Raw genomic sequence first — 19,828 nt, forward strand, 5'->3', positions numbered from 1 at the left:
AGCTCAAGGTGCCATGATCAATTTCAGTTGTAGGGGGCGCTGTCCACCATCCCTTGCGGGACTTGAGGAGTTGAACTGGCAACCTTGTGGTTGAGAGCCCACTGGCCCATGTGGGAATCGAACCGGCAGCCTTCGGAGTTAGGAGCACGGAGCTGTAACCGCCTGAGCCACTGGGCCGGCCCAAACATTTTTTTTATAAGCCCTAAAATACAGTCTCTGGGTAATTGGGAAAAATGTGAATTTGGACTTGATCTCAGAAACATTAGGGAATTAATGCTAATTTTCTTTTATGTGATAATGATAGGATATTGTGATTTTGTAGGAGAGTGTTCTTATTAGGAGATTCATGCTGAAATAGTTATGTCTGCAACTTTCAAATAATTCAGCATTTGAAATGTTAATTGTCGAAATGGTGGGTATATGGATACTCATTACATTTTTTTTTTCAATTTCCTGTATATTTGACATGTTTCATAAAAAATCTGGGGAGATTCGGCTGATAGAAGTAATATTTAGGGCAGGTTGTCACTTGCAATTAACCCCCTCTTCTGCCTGCATAAACAATTTCTCTCTTTCTGCATCAGCACTTGAAGGGGAAAGGATTAGAAGTACAAATTGGTAGTTAGCAAATAGTCACAGGGATGTAAAGTACAGCACAGGGAATATAGTCAATAATGTTGCAACATCTATGTATAGTGCCAGGTGGGTACTAGGCTTATTGGGGTGATCACTTTATAAGTTATATAAATATCTAATCACTATGTTCTACACCTGAAACTAATATAATATTGAATGTCAACTGTAACCGAAACAAATAATTTTAAAAAAGATTGCCCTACTAGCTCTCTTCTTCAAAAAAATCACTCAAAACCCCCCCTTTGACACTACATCTCTCTGTAGCTCGCCCCATTCTTTGTTCTTTGCAGCAGAACTTCTGAAACAGTTGGAAAGACTCACTACTTCAACTTTCTCATGTCCTAGTCTCTCTTCAAACACTGGCTGAGCCTCTGCCCCCCCACTCCACGAAGCTGCCATGATCAAGGTCAAGGGCAAGGTCACCAGTGTCCTCCATGGTGCAGACCCAGGGGCCACCTCTCGACCCCCATCCCACTCATCCACTTAGCAGGACTTGACACAGGACCTCCAGGAAACCATTTCTTCTCCTGTCTTTGGTGACTCCAAACCCTCCTCGATTTCCTCCCCTCTCACCAGACTTTCTGGGCTTCTCTACCTTCACTTGGCCACTCAGTGTGGGGGGAGAGCCGCAGGGGCCAGGCCCTCTTTGTGCTCTGCTCTCTCTCTCCCTAGGTGATCTCACCCAGTTCCATGGCAAAAAGCCACAGTCTGCTGATGACTCGCCATTGGGGTCCAGCCCTGACCTCTGCTCTGAGCCCTCCCAGCATGCACACCAAGGGCTACTTGACATCTCCACTTCTCAAATGCGACATGTCCAAAACAGAGTTCTCGACTCCCAGCGCCTACCCACACACACCTGTTTTGCTTCCAATCTTCCTTCAGCTCAGAAAACTGTACCACCCTCCATTTCATTGTTGAGAAAATAATGTAGAAATTTTTCTCAGTGGTGCCTTTTCCCTCACCCCTAACTCCAATCCATTACACCCAGTCCTGTGTCTCTACCTCTAAAATATATTGTAAAGAGTCCCTTCTTTCCATCCCTTCTGCCACCACGATAGCAAAAGCCACCATCCTCTCTCTCAGGGCCAGCTGAAGGCCTTCTCACTGGCCTTCTTGCTGCCACTCCTGCCTCCCTACAATCCATTCTCCACACAGCAGCCAGAGTGATGTTGTTAAAATGTAAACCAGATCATATTATCCCTCAACTTAAGACATTCTGAGGACTTCCCACCCTCCTTTGAGTGAAATCCGTACTCCTTGTGGTGGCCTCTGAGGCCCTGCATGGTCTGGAGAAGATATGACTCCGTCCGCATCTCCTGCCACTCTCCTCTTCGCTCACTACACTCCAGCAACCTTTTCCACTACAGTGAGCCCATCCTACCACAGGGCCTTTGCACTAGCTCCTCTTTGCCTGCAACACTCTTCTCCCAGATTTTCACATGGCTGGTTCCTAGTTTTCAGGTCTCAGTTCAAATATCACCTCCTCAAAGAGGGCTTCTTTGTCCAATTTATTTAAAGGCCCTCTCCCCCACTCCTGGCCACTCTCTACAACACTTCTCTATTCTGTTTTCTTCACAGCATTTATTCATAGCACATTTTCATATCTGTTTACTTGCTACTCACTGACCGTCTTCTCTCATTAGAACGCAAATGTCTTGAGAACAGAGACCTGGTCTGTTCTCAGTGATTACATCCCCAGTGTCTCAAAAGTGTCAAGAAAATTGTGTATTTTCATTGAATGTGTTGAACACAGCACGCAATCCATCCAGTCTGCTATGTACTCCCACTGTTCTTGAAACAATCACCCACAGCATTACAAACATTAACTGTTTTTGTTGCATCTATATGTGTTAGATAGGCACTTGAATCTTCTCTAACCCTCCCAACTGCCAGGAAGGAGCCATTATCCTCCCCATTTTACAGATGAGAAGACTCAAGTCCAAAGACTCACGTATGTGTCTAAGACCACAGGGTGAAGAAGTGTTAGATTGGGGTTCAAAACCTGCCCATTGGAGTCAGAAGCATATGTTCTTTCCACCCCACCATACTGTTTGGGGCACAATTGAATTTTTTTCGTCATAAATGTACTACAGACAGTCCCTGACTTATGATAGCATGACTTACAATTTTTGGCTTTACTAACGGTGTGAAAGTCATACACGTTCAGTAGGAACTGTCCTTTGAATTTTGATCATTTCCCGGGCTAGCAATATGTAGTACAGCACTCTTGTGATTCTGGGCAGCGTCTGTGAGTCTCAGCGCCCCCCAAACGTGATCACGAGGGTAAACAATCGACAGTTCACAGTGCACTGTGTTGCCAGCACTTTTTGGATACTGTGTTTTGTTTTTGCATCCCATCATGTCTACAAAACACGCTTCTGTTTCTCCTGCTTCTGGTGAGAAGAGGAGGGCAACTACAGGTTCTCTTTGACTTACGATGGGTTACGTTCCACTAAAGTAGTGTTCTGAGCACATTTAATCTTGGCGAGGCTAAGCGATGATGGTCAGTAGGTCAGATGTATTAAATGTATTTTCGACTTAAGATATTTTCTACTTATGATGGGTTTATCAGGACATAACCGCATTGTAAATCAAGGAGCATCTGCACATTGGGAACTCCTACTTATGGCCATGCCGAAGTAACTGGTACCAGACCTGCCCTCCTGAGATAAACGGCTATAGAACTGGACAAAGTGCACGAGGCCACTGTTTACAGCCACTGAACTAATAAGACGAGGGCTACGATCTCATAACCTATGCTATCACCCAGTAATTTCACTCTTAGGTATTTACCCAAGAGAGATGAAGACATGTATCCACACAGGCCACAGGACGACTTAGGTAAGACTATTTGGGGCATCTTTCTTAAGAATAACATAAAACTGTGAACAACCCCAACTTTTATCGACACTGGAATAGATAAACCAATTGTAGTGTATTCATAAAAATACAATGTACTTTTAAAATACAGCTTTTAAAAGAAAGCATAGTAGAGCAGTTTCATATACTTGGAGCAGAAAAGATTTCTAAAACAAGATCAAAGTGAATCATAAAGGAAAAAAATTGGCAAATTGGACTATATTAAAAACTTCTGTTCATCAAAATACACCATTAAGAAAGTGAAAAGGCAGGCAACAGACAAGAGTAGATTCTTACCCAGAATATGAGGTCGGACAATTAAGTTCGCAAACTCATCCCAGAAAAAGTGCTACATACCTCACTGCTGAATAACACTATGGTCACCTTCAAAATACTCCCCTTGGGAAGCTATGCACTGACGCCAGTGCCTAGTCCACCCTTCAAAGCAATTTTGGAACTCTTTTTCTGGAATGGCCATCAGAGCTGTCATTATATTACCCTTGATATCCTGAATGTCATCAAAATGTCTTCTTTTCAATATTTCCTTTATCTTAGGGTAAAGAAAGAAGTCACTGGGGGCTTCAGGTGAATAGGGAGGGTGTTCCAAAACAGTTATTTCTTTGCTGGCTAAAAACTCCCTCACAGACAGTGCCTTGTGAGGTGGGCATTGGAGTGATGCAAGAGCCATGAATTGGTGAAAAGTTCAGGTCGTTTTCGTCTAACTTTTTCATGCAGCATTTGCAGCACTTCCAAGTAGTCAACTTGGTTAACTGTTTGTCCAGTTGATACAAGTTCATAATAAATAATACCTCTGATATAAAAAAAGTTTAGCAACATCGTTGCAAAAAGTTTGCAAACTTAATTGGCAGCCTCCTATGTAAAGAATTCCCTCTAATCATTAAGGAAAAGTCAGGCAAACCAACAGAAAAAACAGGCACACTCTTACACTGCTGGAGGGGGCACACTGGAAAACAGCCCTGCAGTGTCCTCTGAAGCTGACCGTCTGCGTACCCTATGACTCCCGGATACATACCCCCCAGAAATGCATACAGGTGTTCACCCAAAACACGCACAAGGACTTTTGTAGTAGCACTGCTCATAACAGCCAAGGCCTGAAAACTGTCCAAATATTCACGGACAATAGAATGGATGAGTACATTACAGGATAGCCACATCCCACACAGAAATGAAAATGAGTGACCTCCAATCACATACTACTTGGGTGGATCTCACAAGCATTATTTCAAACAAAAAAGAAGCCAATCACAGAAGAGGCAAAACTAAGTATGGGGTTTGAGGTTAGGATGGTGAGTACCTTTGAGGGAGGGTGGTGCCAGAAGGGTAGGATGAAAGGGCTTCCGAGAGGCTGGGAACGTTCTTTTGCTCCATCTGGCTGCTGATTACACGGATGTTTTCACTTCATAGAAATTTCCTGAGCTGGACACTTGTAATTTGTACGTTTTCTCTGTGCATATTATATATATTTAAAAACGTTTACTTTTTAAATTAAGGTAATTCGTAATTGTATTAGTTTTCTAAGGCTGCTATAACAAATGACCACAAACTTAGTGGCTTAAAACAACACAGATTTATTACCTTAGAGTTCTGGAGCTCAGAAGTCCAAAGTCAGTCTCACCGGGCTAAAACCAAGGTGTGTTCCTTCTGGAAGCTCTACCTTTTTCCAGTTTCTAGAGGCCACCTGCATTCCTTGGCTGTGGCCTCGCATCACTCCAACCTCTGCTGCCACCGTCACATCATGTCACATCGCTTCCTCTGACTCTGATCCGCCCGTCTCACTCTTATAAGGACGCTCCTGATTCTGTTTACATTGGGCCCACCAGGCAATCCAGGATCATCTCCCCATTTCAAGGTCCTTAATTTAGTCACAATCTGCAAAGTCCCTTTTGCCGTGTAAATCAACACATTCGCAGGTCCCAGGGATTAGGACCTGGGCAGAACAAACTGTCTGCCACAGTGATCATGGAAGAACAGGTGGAAAATAGAGGAAAGCAGAAAAAAAATGTCCATACTCTCACCTTCCAAATACAATCACTCCTTAACAGCTTGGTGCATTTCCACTTAGTCCTGAAAAGCATAGTTACATTCATACTTTGTATAAAATGTGTGCATTCTGCTTTTGTTCATTGAACATTAACTTCCCAGCATTTGCATGCTAACGTGTATTCTTCAAAATGTCATTTTAAATGGCTGTGTAATATTCTATTGAGTTAGTTAACTTAACCATTCCCTTCTAGTTGGATACCCTGGTAATTTCATTAAACAAAAAACCTATTATAAATACATCACAGTGAACCTCTTTGTATATAAGTCTCTGTGACTTTCAGGTAGATTTCCAGACTTTTCAAGCATGAACATTTTTCCTACATTGACATCTACAGCCAAATTGCTTTCCAGAAGGGTGGTGGCAATTTACATTCCGACAGTGTGTTTGGGCCTGAATGTCTGTTTTGCTGCTCTCTCACCAGCATGCGGGAGAACCTTAAAACATTTGTTGCTCATTTGATGGGCAGAAAAAAGAACCACTGAGTTGCTTTAATGTTGTGCCCATGGGCTTTGTCAAAAGGAACCAAACAAAACAGTTAATGTGAAAATCACTTCAGCTTTCACTGCAAAGTTTTGTTAATGATGCAGTAATTCAACTCCTAGGAACTTATATTAAAGAAACAATCAGAGAGGTAGGCAAAAATATACATACAGAGATGTGTATCATTTGTTAATAGCCAGATTTGAAAACAACTTAAGTGTTAAAAATTAATAAAGTATGTGTGATCTTGGGGAAGTCGTTGTACCTGTATCCTGTTGTTTTTATTTCTAATCACTCTTGCCTTATCTATTTATTAATCATTCACACATTCATTCATTCAGGTCATCTATGGAGTAAGCTTTGTGCTGGCAGCTGGGGATATAGTGAAGAACGAAACAGCGCTGAACAAAGAAGCTATCTTCGTGAAGCTCACAATGTTTACTAGGAGACTGACGGACCTCACTGAAGGATCCCTTCACCTCAGTTTTCCCATCTTTAGAATGGGAGAGTTGGACAAACAAACACAGCACTTAGCTCTGTGCATGGTTACATGACTTGCTTTGGCCGATGGCGTGTGAGTGGAAACAACAGTGTGTCCATTCTGAGTCTAGGACTTAGTAGGTCTTGCATGTTGCCATTAGTCCTCTTGTGTCTCTGCTGTGGCCTCCAGAAACCTTCTGTCGTAGCTGACCCTCCCTTGGCCTGGGTCCCACAGTGCTCCACCTGGAGCAGCCCTGAACCAGCTAGCGCTGCAGCCGAGGGCAGTGTGGCCCTGGACAAGCCAGGCTGATCAGCTGATACATAAGCAGTAACACACAATTATTATTTGAAGTTCCTGAGTTTCCGGTATTCATTGCACAGTACTAGCTGAAAGTTGCAGAAAGTGCTTATTGAAATTAAAACGAACATATCCACATGATTTGATAATTGACCTCCTTCTTATTGACCCTAAGAAACACGCATGTACCCAAGGAAACTTGCGACACTCTTTGTAAGAGCAAAGCAACCAGAAAGAACCCAAAAGTCCAGCAACAGGAGAATGAATAAAGAAACACGAGTTTTCTGCAGTACCACTGTGGCTCTTACAAGAAATGGCACAGAGTGATTTAAATAAATCTGGATAGATTTCCAAGCCATATTGTTGAGTTAAAAAAGCAAGCTGCAGAACAATATGTACAGTATGATCCCATTTATGTTAAAACACACTCACATGCTTGCTCAAAACAATTCTACTCGTTTACTATACAGTACTATGCATACACGATATTCCTAAATATACAATACACACACACTTTTAGACAAAGATCTGGAATGACCCACCATAAGCTGATAACCATGGTTACTGCCAGGGAAGAGACCTAGATTGGCAAGAGGTGACCAAAGGGGACTTTAGCTTTATCTGTAACACTGGTTTTAAAAAGCAAAGACAATCTGTCTGTAAATTACTTACACAATTGAAAAATAATTCCCTAAAAGGAAAGAAATATACCGGAGGTGCCAAAAATATGTATACACGTGACTTGTATTCACCTTTTGTTATCGGTATATATTGAGTATTACAATTTTAATACAGTTTTTTCCTTTCTTAAAATATGTATACTTTTTTTTTTGCACCCTCTGTATATGACTATACATATATACATGATTCTATGGATATAAACCTAAGGTTCATTTTAAAGGTCCTTTAAAGGCAGACAGGTCTGAATTCAAATCCTGCCTCTGCCACCAGATAACTGTGTGACCCAAGTCACTCTATCATTCTGAACTTCTGTTTTCTCATATATAAAATGGGGTTATGGTAAATAGGGTTATCACAGAAAATACAATAATGCATGTAAAGTTCCAAGAATCGTGTCTGACAGGTAGTATGTGTTCACTTAAGTGCTCATTCCTTTCCCTTTGGTTTCCCAGCCCCTCCTAACCGGAACCTTGCTTCTAAACCAGGAGTCAGACGCGGAGGCTGCTCGGTGGATACCTCTTCAGCATTTATCCCATCTATGGTAGGTAGAACAAAGGCTCCCCAAACATGTCCTAATCCCAAGAATCTGTGAGTATGTCAGCTTAGATGGTGGAGGAGAATTAGGTGGCTGGTTAGCTGGCTTTCAGGTAGGGAGAGTAGCACGGATTATCTAACAGGGGGCCCCAATGTAATCACAAGGTCGTATTTCCACCAGGTGGGGAGAGCCTGTGTGAAGAGAAGCCAATCAGAGGAGTTCAGGGCTCAGAAATGTAAAGAGGAACCTTCCTGATGTTGTCATGTGGACTCCTGCCTGGATCCATGCTTGAAGTTTTGGGCTAGCCAGGACTTTTCATTTACATGAGTCAAAAAAATCAACTCTTCCCCCCCTTTAAAGCCAGTTTGAATTGGAGTTTTTGTTCTTCGCAGGTGAAATCATCCTTTGAGACTCTGATGAGCTATAAACCCTTTCTCTGGAGAAAACCACATGCAGACAACCCTTCGTATACAATTTTGGGGGAGCTTCTGACCCCCTGAAGTCAGGCCCCAGGTTATGAAGTTCCGCTCTGTTCCAAACACAAGCCGCCAGCGAGGCATCAAAGAGAAGGAGAGAAGAGAGAATGTCTTCAGGGAGTCCAGAATTCCTCCCTGCATTCCTGCAGAGGAGCTTTGATCATAGTCTAATGATTGGACCAGGGAATTAAAGATGGGAGCTGTCTGTGGCAGGTGCAAAATGTTCTTTGGTGTAATTTCACTCTTAGCTTCCTTGAGGAAAATCTCTCAACCCACCCCACCCCTCTTTTGGGATCTCCTGGAGGGAGGGTGTAGGAAGGGGGAAAATTCAACATTTCTTGAATCTCCTTCCTGGATTTTTTTCTCTCTCTTTTCTCTCCTCTCACACTTGGGACAACTAAAGATCAGAGAGGTTTAGTGAATTGCCCAAGATACACAGCTAATGTGTGACAAAGGCTTTCAATTCTGGCCTAGTTCGCTTTTACGTATAAGGAATCCTTCCATGGCTTGCCTTTCCTTAGAATAAGAAAGACACATTTCACTATGGCCAAAGGCCTTACATATGTACTTCGGCCCCAGCCTCAATGTGCCTATTTTGAGTCCCTCCCTCTCCCTTTTATTCATTATGCTGCCTTTAGCTACAATGGCTTTCTTTCTGTCCCTCAAATGCTCCAAACATGCTCCTTTTCCCCTGCTCTTCCTTCTGCCTGGAATCAATACTGGATAACCCAAGGGGCAGACCAAGTACATGTTCAAGGACCAGCAAAGGATGGGCTCTCCAAAAAAAAAAAATCTTTAGGAAAAATTTTAATATTGCAAAGAAGCCATTATGGGAAAAACCAGAACATGGATTACCTTTCATTTTATTATTTAGTATTTTAAAAATGAATATTGGCCTAGCGTTGTCTATACTCTCCTTGTCAGGTTTTGCTGTCAAAGTTAGGCTGGCCTTAGAGTGATCAGTCTCTGGAAGACTTTGCACGATACTGGAATTATTTCTTAAGTGTTGAGCAGTGACAATGTCTGGACCCTAAATTTTCTTTGTGGTTATTTTTTTTTTTTTTAAGTTATGGAATTGATTTGTTTAAATAGGTTTAGGACTAATGCTAAATTTCTTCTCGAGTCATTTTTGGTAAATTATAATTTTCTAGGGATTTGTCCATTCCTTCTGTATTTTCAAATTAATTAATATAAAGTTGTTCTTAATATCCAATTTTTACCTTGTTAGTATCTGTAGCACCTGTAGCAATGTTCCCTTTGTAATTCTTGATACTGGCTATTTGTCCTTTTTCTCTGTTTATCACTGGAGGTTTGACAATTTTACTAGACTTTTCAAGTGACCAACTTTTGGGTAATTTGCTCATCCCTATTGTATGTTTGCTTTCTGTTTATTTCTTTCCTCGGAGTCAGGATTTTTTTAAAAATTAGTTTCAGGTGTACAAAGCAACATAATAGTTAGACATTTACACCCCTCACAAAGTGATAACCCTCCCGCCCAATCTACTACCCCTTTGACATCGTATATAGCTGTTACAATTCCTTTGCCTGTCTTCACTATGTTGTACTCCACATCCTGTGGTTTCATATATATAGAGAGAGTGCCAAAAAAATGTATACAGATTTGAAGATAGGAAAAAACTGTTAAAATGGTAATACTCAATATATACCGATAATAAAAGATGAATACAAGTCACGTTTGACTTCTGCAATTGCAAGAAGTGCTCAAAGTGGTTACCATCAGCGTCCAGACACTTCTGATTACGGCGAACTACTGCTTGAGCGACGTTGACCAAAGTGTCCACTTGTATATATTTTTTTGGCACCCCCGGGGTGTGTGTGTGTGTGTGTGTGTGTGTATTTAATTATAGCTGACATTCAATATTATTCAGCTTCAGCTTCAGATGTATAGCGCATTGGTCAGACATCTACACTGTCTGTGATGTGACCCCCCCGATAAGTCCAGTGCCCATCTGGCCCCTGCATAATCTTTACAGCATTATTGATTATATATATTCCCCATACTGTATTTCATGTCACCACGACTATATTATGACTACTAATTTGCACTTTCTAATCCCCTCACCTTCTCCCCTATCCCCACCTCCCTCCCATGTAGCAACCATCAGTTTTTCCTCTGTATCTCTGAGTCTTTTTCTGTTTAGTTTGCATGTTTATTCTGTTCTTTAGATTCTACATATAAGTGAGATCATATGATATTTGCCTTTCTCAGTATGACTTACTTCACTTAGCTCCTTTTACTCTTTTCGGATTTATTTTGCTATTCTTTTTCCAACTCCTTGAGATAGATGCTAAAAATTTCCAAGTACTGCATTACTGCATCACACAAATTTTAGTATATAGGTAGTATTTTTGTTATTGTGCAGATCAAAATGTTTTCTAATTTCCATTAAGACTTCTTTGTTGGCTCAGGGGCTATTTTAAAGAGCATTTCTTAATTTGTAAGTGAGGATTTTAAAGTTATATTTTTGGTATTAATTTCTAACTTAATTTTATTGTTGTAAAAGACATATTCTGTTCGATTTCAAACGTTTGAAATTTGTTGATACTTGCTTTATGACCCAGAATAAGGTCAGTTGTTCTAAATGTACTGGCTGTACTTTTTTTTTTTTTTTTAAAGATTTTATTGGGGAAGGGGAACAGGACTTTATTGGGAAACAGTGTGTACTTCCAGGCCTTTTTTCCAAGTCAAGTTGTTGTCATTTCAGTCTTAGTTGTGGAGGGCGCAGCTCCAGGTCCAGTTGCCGTTGCTAGTTGCTAGTTGCAGGGGGCACAGCCCACCATCCCTTGCAGGACTCGAGGAATTGAACTGGCAATCTTGTGGTTCAGAGCCCTCTGGCCCATGTGGGAATCGAACTGGCAGCCTTTGGAGTTAGAAGCAAGGAGCTCTAACCGCCTAAGCCACGGGGCCGGCCCTTTTTTTTTTTTCTTTTAATGGAATGCAGCTAGTAGTTACATTCTATGCATGTTCATGAAGTCAAAATTTTGTTTTTCAAATATTCTGTATCCTTAATGATTTTTTTCTGCTGGTTCTATTATTTATTGAGAAGTGGGTTCAAATCTTTCACTGTGATTTATCTAGTTTTCTTCTAAGTTTTGTCAATTTTTACTTTATATGTTTTGAGGCTGTATTGTTAGGTGCATACAACTTTAAAATTTTTGAAACTTTCTGGTGAATTGAACCTTTTGTCATTAAAATATCTCTTTACCTCTAGTAATTTTTTTGCCTTAAATTGTATTTCATGTGATAATTATAGCACAGTAGCTTTATTTTGCTATTTGTACAATATATCCCTTTCTATGGTTTTACTTTCAGTTTTTCTATATTCTTGTGTCTTAAATGTATCTTGTAAATATCCAGAGTTGGATTTGAAAAAATCCCATCTGCCAATCATTTTTTAATATTAATATATTTATTTTTCATGTCCTTAATTTTCGTTTTTAAACTACAGTTGACATTCAATATTATTTTATATTAGTTTACAGCATAGTGGTTAGACATTTATATAATTAATAAATAATCCCCGTGACTACTCTAGTACCCACCTGACACCATACATAGTTATCACCATATTATTGACTATATTCTCTATGTTATATTTTACATCCCCATGACTATTTTTAAACTACCAATTTGTACTTCTTAATCCCTTCACCTTTTTCATCCAGCCTCCCAAACCCCTCCCATCTGGCAACAACTGATCCGCCAATCTTTTAACAGGAGTATTTAGTCCATATACATATAATGAAATTACTGTTATATCTAAGATGAAATTTACAATCTAATATTTTTGCACTTGCTATTTTTCTATCTGCTCTTTTTTTTCTCATGTCTTTCCTTTCAAATTCATTAATTCTATCATTTCATTACCCCAGATACTAGTTTTTAAGTAATAAATTCTATTTCTTTTAGTGTTTATCCTAGAAATCAAAACTCACAAACTAACTTAACAGTCTTAAAATTAATCAACACCTTTACTTATTTCTTAGACAACATATAATCCCTCCTAACATGTGTTTTTGTTATGTGTTTACATTTTATCTTTCTTTAATATACAAGACGCCATTATTATTGTTATTATTGTTTTACACATCCAAAATTTGTTTTAGATTTATTTACATATTTTTCACTTTCTTTGTTTTTTTATTTCTTCTTGCATCTCAGATATTCCATCTGGGATCCACTTTTTTTTTTCTGCCTAAATTATATCCTTTAGAATATCTTTTGCTAAGGATCTGCTCCTAGTGGTAAACTCTCCTCAATTTTCTAAATCCAAAAATGTATCTTGACCTTATTCTTGAAATTTATTTTTCACTGGGTATAAAATTGGCAGTTATTTTCTATCAGCATATTGATCTTATCCTGGTTTCCATTGGTATTGTTGAGAAGTCAGTTGTTATCTAACTATTGGTCTTTTGAAGAACATCTGTTTTCTCTACCGAGATCTTTTTGCTTTTGGTATTCTTCAAATATACAACGATGTTTCTAGGTGTGAATTTCTTTATATTTATCCTGCTTGTGATTCATTGGGTTTCTAGAATCTTCAGATTAGTTTCTCATCAATTTTAGAAAATTTGAAAATTCCACCATTACTTCTTTAAATATTCCTTTGGCCATATTTTCACTCTCCTTTCTTTTGGGGTCTCGGAATAAATATAGATAAGACTCTCTCACTTTACTCTTCATGTCTCTTAACTTCTTTTCTACGTATTCTGACCCGTCTCTTCATGACGCATTGTGAATAATTTCTTTTGACCTGTGTTCCCTGGAAAATATGTTTACAGGAATGATTTGAGGGCTTTAATGAAGTATCTTTTCACCAGAGAACACTTTTTGTGTGTGCTATTGTCAAAGCTTAGAAACACTACTGGTCTGAGACTAAACTAAATTCACAACCTGAGGTCTTTTGGACCACCCATGTAATGGACTGGAAATTCACAAATGAGGGTCAATTTACTTCTAGTTTCCCTTACCTTGAAGGTATAGCCATTGCTTTCCCAGTTTACTGTGGACTCCCAACCTTGGGTGAGCCCTGAGCTTTTTCATTCTCCTCATCTAAGAAACCATCAAAATAAAAGTTCAAATTTGCCAGGACTGTAAAATTCCCTCAGGCAGGGCTGAAATACTCTGATTACCTCTCTGGGTTCTAAATTTCCCTTCAGTTATGGCCTGACACATTGTGAGTACTCAACATTTGTTGAATGTATGAATGAAAAAAGAGCAATTTTGCAATCTCTTTTTGCTGAGGCTACAATGGGCCAAAGCAAGACAACTGGGAGATTCAGACACACAGTTATAAATCTAGAATCTGTGTGGAGACTTTTAAAAGCACAATTCCAAATCAAGGTCATAACTTACCAGAGTGGCGTAAAGAGGTAAGCTCGAGCCTCCCTGGTTTTCAGTACTCTCCAAGATCAGGTATTAAGCTGGGTAGTGGGTCACAGTTGGTATTCATGGATTGGTGTGTCCCTTTTAGTCTTTCTGGGACTTTGTTCACTTCCCCACCAATTTTTGCTTTTGTCTGTCACCTTACCTCTCACTGGGTTTCAGGTAACTCTGACTCTCCCATTTCCTTTCTCTTTGCTCTTGTCTTTCTATTCATCTCTATGACTTGATCTCTGTCTTTGTGTCCCTGTCTTTTTCTGTTGTGTCTTGGTCAAGTTGTCCTTCTGTCTCTAACTCCCTCTATAAGACACAATTCCAACTGTTCTGACTCTGTCCGCACCCGTACTCCCTAACTTTATCTCCAATATATCTGCCAAGCTAACCTCTATCCTGGTCACCAATCCCTCGGTCTCTGTCCCACTCCCCTTTCTTGTCTCTATGCCTGTTATGTTTCCACATGTCTCCATCACCATCCTTTCTGTCACCATCCCTCTTGCTTTTATGTCTTCATCTGTTGCTGTGTCATTGCATGTGCCATTAGTCCCATTCTGGATGTCACCACTATTGCTCTCCACTCTAAATTTGTGCATTACTGCCCTTCCCTCTTCTGTCTCTCTCTTCTGTCTCCTCCAACTCTGAAACCTCCATCTCTGTCCCCTGTTCTTCTTTTCCTCTGTTTCTGTCATGGTCCCCTCTTTTTGAACTTTCTAGCTCTGTCTCTGTCCCCACTATTTCTGTTCCCTCCATTGCTCTGTTTCCATTCTCTCTGTCTCCTCTGAATATTGTTCCACTCCTCATCTAATATTGTTTTCTGTGTTTCTAACATTATTACCTTTATTGCTGCCGCCTCTGTCTGCAGTTGTTCTCTTTGCCTCTGTCACTGTTGCCTCCAATTTTGTCTCTGGCACCTTTTCCTTTATTTTTGTCACTTTCCCCTACATTTCTTTTGTTTTCTATTCTCTCTTTCTCTCTCTCCCCCTCCCTCCCTCCCTCACTGTCCTCAATCTATGTCACCTCTGATTCTCTGGTCTCCTCTGCTCTAAGATTGTCACCTTCTATATATCTGCCATTGCTCCCCTTATCTCTTCCCCCTCTATCACCGTCCCCTTGGTAGTTGTCCCTTCTGTCAATGTCCTTTCTCTCCACCACACTGTTCTCTCTGTCTCTATCACTAGCCTCTTGATCTCTCGTCATCTCCTCTGGAACTTTCACCTCTACCTGACTCACTGTCTTCTCTGTCTTTGCTACTTTTCCTTTTGCCTTTGACAATCCTCTTCCACATAGTCAATTGCACTTCTGACATGGTCCCCTCTATTGTCTTCTCTAACTCTTTCTCTATCACTGTCCTTACTACCCTCACCTCTGTACCCCCTGTGCCTTCCGGCCCTCTGTCTGTGACCATGGGCTCTTCTTCTGTCCCCTCCATATCTATAACACGACCACCATCAGTCCTGATCACCGTCACTGTCTGTCTCCCTTTGGGCCCTTCCCTTTGCCGGGTCATTCTCTTCCCCTGTCACTTCCTGCTTCTCCTTCGCTGTGGCTTTTCTTCCATCACGGAATCATCTTCTGTCCTGTGGGTTTACGTATGTGGGGGGTCGGGGCGGGGGGGGGGCGGTCTCTGTCCCTTTGGAGCTCTGTTTCTCCAAGTCTGTCTCTGGATGTTTCTCGTCAGGGTTCTGTCCCTCCACAAGAATTTTATGGGGCTACGTCTTCTCCCAGGCCTTTCCTGGGACAGAGCGGCCCACGTAGGTCCATCTCTCAGTCAGCGTGGCTGTCGCCGTCACTCCTCTCGCTTCACGCCTCGTCTTATGCCATCTCCCTCCCTTTACCGCTCCCTCGAGCAAAACAAAACAAAAAAAGAAAACCACGAGCCCATGCGCCTGAACTGGCGCACTGGAACAAGTGCTCACTCTGCAGGCTCGCTGGAGCTCACAGGCGAGCTCATACACTACGGATGGTCGGTCGGCTCAGCAACTGGTGACGTCACGGAGGCTTTATACCGCCTTATTGGCTGCCTTTGATCAGCATGTGGTGTGGGTGGCCAATCGTTGCCAAGCACCAGGTGGCACTTAGCGTCTGAGCTCTTGGACCCTGTAAACCTTACAGAGACTCGTGTCGTCATGGCAACTCTACCTTATCTAATTGGATACCTAAGCTACTATTTGGTTGGATCCGCTCATCTCACTGGATGCTTGTCGAGTCTATGTCTGTATCTGATAGGATGCCAGGGAATTTTGATCTTCCCTTCTTCTCAGCATTTCTCTCTCATGGGGTCTCTCCCACAAGCACTGGCAACGTGGCTATGGAAAGTGACTTAAGTCGCCAGGGGGCGTGAGGGGTGTTGCACAGGGTACTGGAACTCTGCCGGAGTCAGCTGACTAGAGGTGCTCTCACAGATACAGCCTCCCTTGGCCCGCCAGAGGGCACCACTGTGTACTGGGCCCTTGGGCGGCCATGGTGACTGTAGACGTCACTGGTGATCCACTCTTGATTGGCTCCGTCTTTCTGCAATAGCAAAGTCATAAGGAAGGCCTAGAAAACTGTATCATAGAAGGGAAGAAACTGTGTGCCCAAGAACAATGTATGACCTTGGTCTCAAACCTTAAATATTCAAAGGGCATTCACCTTTATTACCCCATAATCACCCCTAGTCGTGCAAACTATTATTAGAATGGACACCTACTGCAGCTATGGACCCGTGTAATGGACACCTGTTGTTTTTGCCTGACTGACATCTGTTATCCATGATTTTTTTTAAAGATTTTATTGGGGAAGGGGAACAGGACTTTATTGGGGAACAGTGTGTATTTCCAGGACTTTTTCCAAGTTAAGTTGTCCTTTCAATCTTAATTGTGGAGGGCACAGCTCAACTCCAGGTCCAGTTGCCAGTTGTTAGTTGCAGGGGGCACAGCCCATCATCCCTTGGGGGATTCGAGGAATCGAACAGGCAACCTTGTGGTTGAGAGCCCACTGGCCCATGTGGGAATCGAACTGGCAGCCCTCGGCACTAGGGTCACGGAGCCCCAACAGGCTGAGCCACCGGGCCGGCCCCATGATTTTTTTTTTAATTTATAGACTTAGCAGTTTTAGGTTTATACAAAAATTGAGCAAAAAGTATAGAGAGTTCCCATATACCCTAGTGAGAATATGGTATAATAGAACCCTGAACCCCAATTCCCCCATTATTAACATCTTGCATTAGTGTGGTACATTTGTTACAATTAAGGACAATACTGTATGATTCCCCTTATATGAGGTACCTAGAGCAGTCAAATTCATAGAGACAGAAAGTAGAATGATGGTTGCCAGGAGCGGGTAGGAGGGGAGAACGGGGAGTTGTTTAATGGATTTGAAGTTCCCATTTTGCAACATGAAAAGAGTTCTGGAGACTGGTTGCACAACCCTGTGAATGTATTTACCACCACTGAACTGTACACTTAAAAAGGGTTAAGATGGCAAATTTTATGTTGTGTGTCTTTAAATTTACAATTAAGATTTTTTTAAATGAACCGATTTTAAGTGTACTTTTCAATGAGTTTTGACAATTGTGTACAGTGTGTGACCACCTCCATGATCAAGAGAAAGAATGGTTCCGTGATCCCATGTTCCTTCCTGCCTGCGTGTAACTCCTTATCCCCTTTCCTTCAGCTCAAGGCAGCCCTGATTTGATTTCTGTCCCTATAGTGTAATGTTCCCTTGTCAACAATTTCACATAAATGGAGTCATACAGTTGGTATTCTTTAGTGTCTGGCTTCCTTCACAAGACACATTTTTTCTGAGATTTAGCCATGGTGCTACACTTATCAGTATGTAGTTCTTTTTATTGCTGAGTAGTATTCCATTCTATGGACATACCAATTTGTTTATCCATTCCTGTTGATGGACATGTCAACTGTTTCCAGTTTTCCAGCTTGGGACTATTATGAACAAATTTGCTATAAATATTTGCATGGACCCATGTTATTATTTCTCATGGGTAAATACTTAGGAGTGGGCTTACTGAGTCACATGGTAAATTTGGGTTTCACTTTATAAGAAATTGATAAACTGTTTTTTTTAAGGTAGCTTTAGTGGGTTGAATGGTGGCCTCAAAAAGATATGACCTAACCCCCCAGAACCTGTGAATGTGACTTGATCTGGAAAAAGGGTCTTTGCACATGTAATTAAGTTAAGGATCTCCAGATGAAATCATCCTGGATTTAGAGTGGTCCCTAAATCCAATGACAGGTGTCCTTATAGAGAAAGGCAGAAAAAAATAAGTCATGTCGGAATGAGTATAACCAACTATGCCTATTCAAAGCAAACTGGTGATAAAATATTATCCTGTTTAGATTTCCCTACATCTTGCTCCTTTCTGGAACAGCTGATACTTGTATATTAGGTCGGTCAATATTGAAGTGGTTACAAAGATGCCTAATACACAAATACATTCTAAAAATATATGATAATCATTAGCAATTAAAATCACCGTTATTATCACTATTAATGGCTAACATTTGAGTTGCCAAATACATGCCAAATATTGTGCTGTGTCTCACATACATTATTTCACTTAACCTGCAATACATTGTTATGAAGTGGGCATTATTATTTTCTTTATGTTACTGTTAAAGAAATTAGGGCACAGAGAAGTTATATACTTTGCCCAGTCACAGAGCTAATACATGGGGAGAAAGAATTTGAATCTAGGCTGTCTGACTTCAATCCTCACTTGTGTACCAGATAAACACTTGCTGACGATAGTGGTATCATCAAAGATTGCAAAGAGTAAACTAGCAGCCTGCCCAAGAAACCAATAGAGTATGACACTGGTTTAAAGGATAAGTCTCTTTGACATGCCAGACTGTCTTCTTATGGGTATTTTCAGGATATTTATTAGGTTAAAATTTACTTGCATTTCTTGTGGATTCTAATAGACTACCCTGTTTATCTTAAAGCTGAACTTTACAACCTTTATAAGCTTGACATTTATTAGGGTTTGAAAAGTGCTGCTCACTCCTTGAGAAAAGAGACTAAATATGCTCCTAGTTAGAGGGCAATAATAATAAAAAAAAAAAGCAGTGCTATATGTGTGTAAAAAGAGAAAGGCAGAGTGAGAGTTGAGGCAGAAAAACACAGGGGGTAAGGCGATGTGAAGACGGGAGCAGAGATTGGAGTGATGCGTCTACCAGCCAAGGAATGCCAAGGATTGCCGGCAGCCACCAGGAGTTGGGAGAGCCTCTCCCAGAGTCCACAACCAACCCTGCTGATATCATGACTTCAGCCTTCTGGCCTCCAGACCTATGAGAGAATGAATTTCTGTTGTTTTCAGCTGGCCAGTTTGTGGTTATTTGGTACGCAGTCCTAGCAGACTAATACAGTAGTTGTACCATCTTTCATGGTAGAATTTTTTTCAAGTGGTGGTTACGAGCAAGTGGATGTGAATTAACGCCAAGTAGCCAAGGGCAGAATGCACTGGACATGTTCTGCTTTGAAGGACTTGTCCCTGCCCGGTGCCATGTGAGTCTGTTGGGATGTCAATCAAGGGACTCCTATGTTCTCTACTAAAAAACTGTTATGACTTCAGGAGATGAATTCACAGCTGGACAAGAAGGGATGAGGTCCTGAGGGATCCTGAGCCAATCCCCGGTGAGATGGGCAGGGGCGGAGGAGTCAGTCATGGCAGGGGCGGGACCAAGAGCACGCTTGCCAATTGAACGCACGATTGGCCTGAGGTGACCGATCAGAATCCTTTTCCTGAGTGTGTGTGTGTGTGTGTGTGTGTGTGTGTGTGAGAGAGAGAGAGAGAGAGAGAGAGAGAGAGAGAGAGAGAGAGAGAGAGAGAGAGAGAGAGAGAGGAATTTCAGAGGAATTGTGTGTGTGAGAGAGAGAGAGAGAGAGAAAGAGAGAATTTCAGAGGAAACAAAATCTC

The sequence above is a fragment of the Rhinolophus ferrumequinum genome, chromosome 15 (genome assembly GCF_004115265.2).
Source record: "Rhinolophus ferrumequinum isolate MPI-CBG mRhiFer1 chromosome 15, mRhiFer1_v1.p, whole genome shotgun sequence".
Classification (NCBI taxonomy): domain Eukaryota; kingdom Metazoa; phylum Chordata; class Mammalia; order Chiroptera; family Rhinolophidae; genus Rhinolophus; species Rhinolophus ferrumequinum.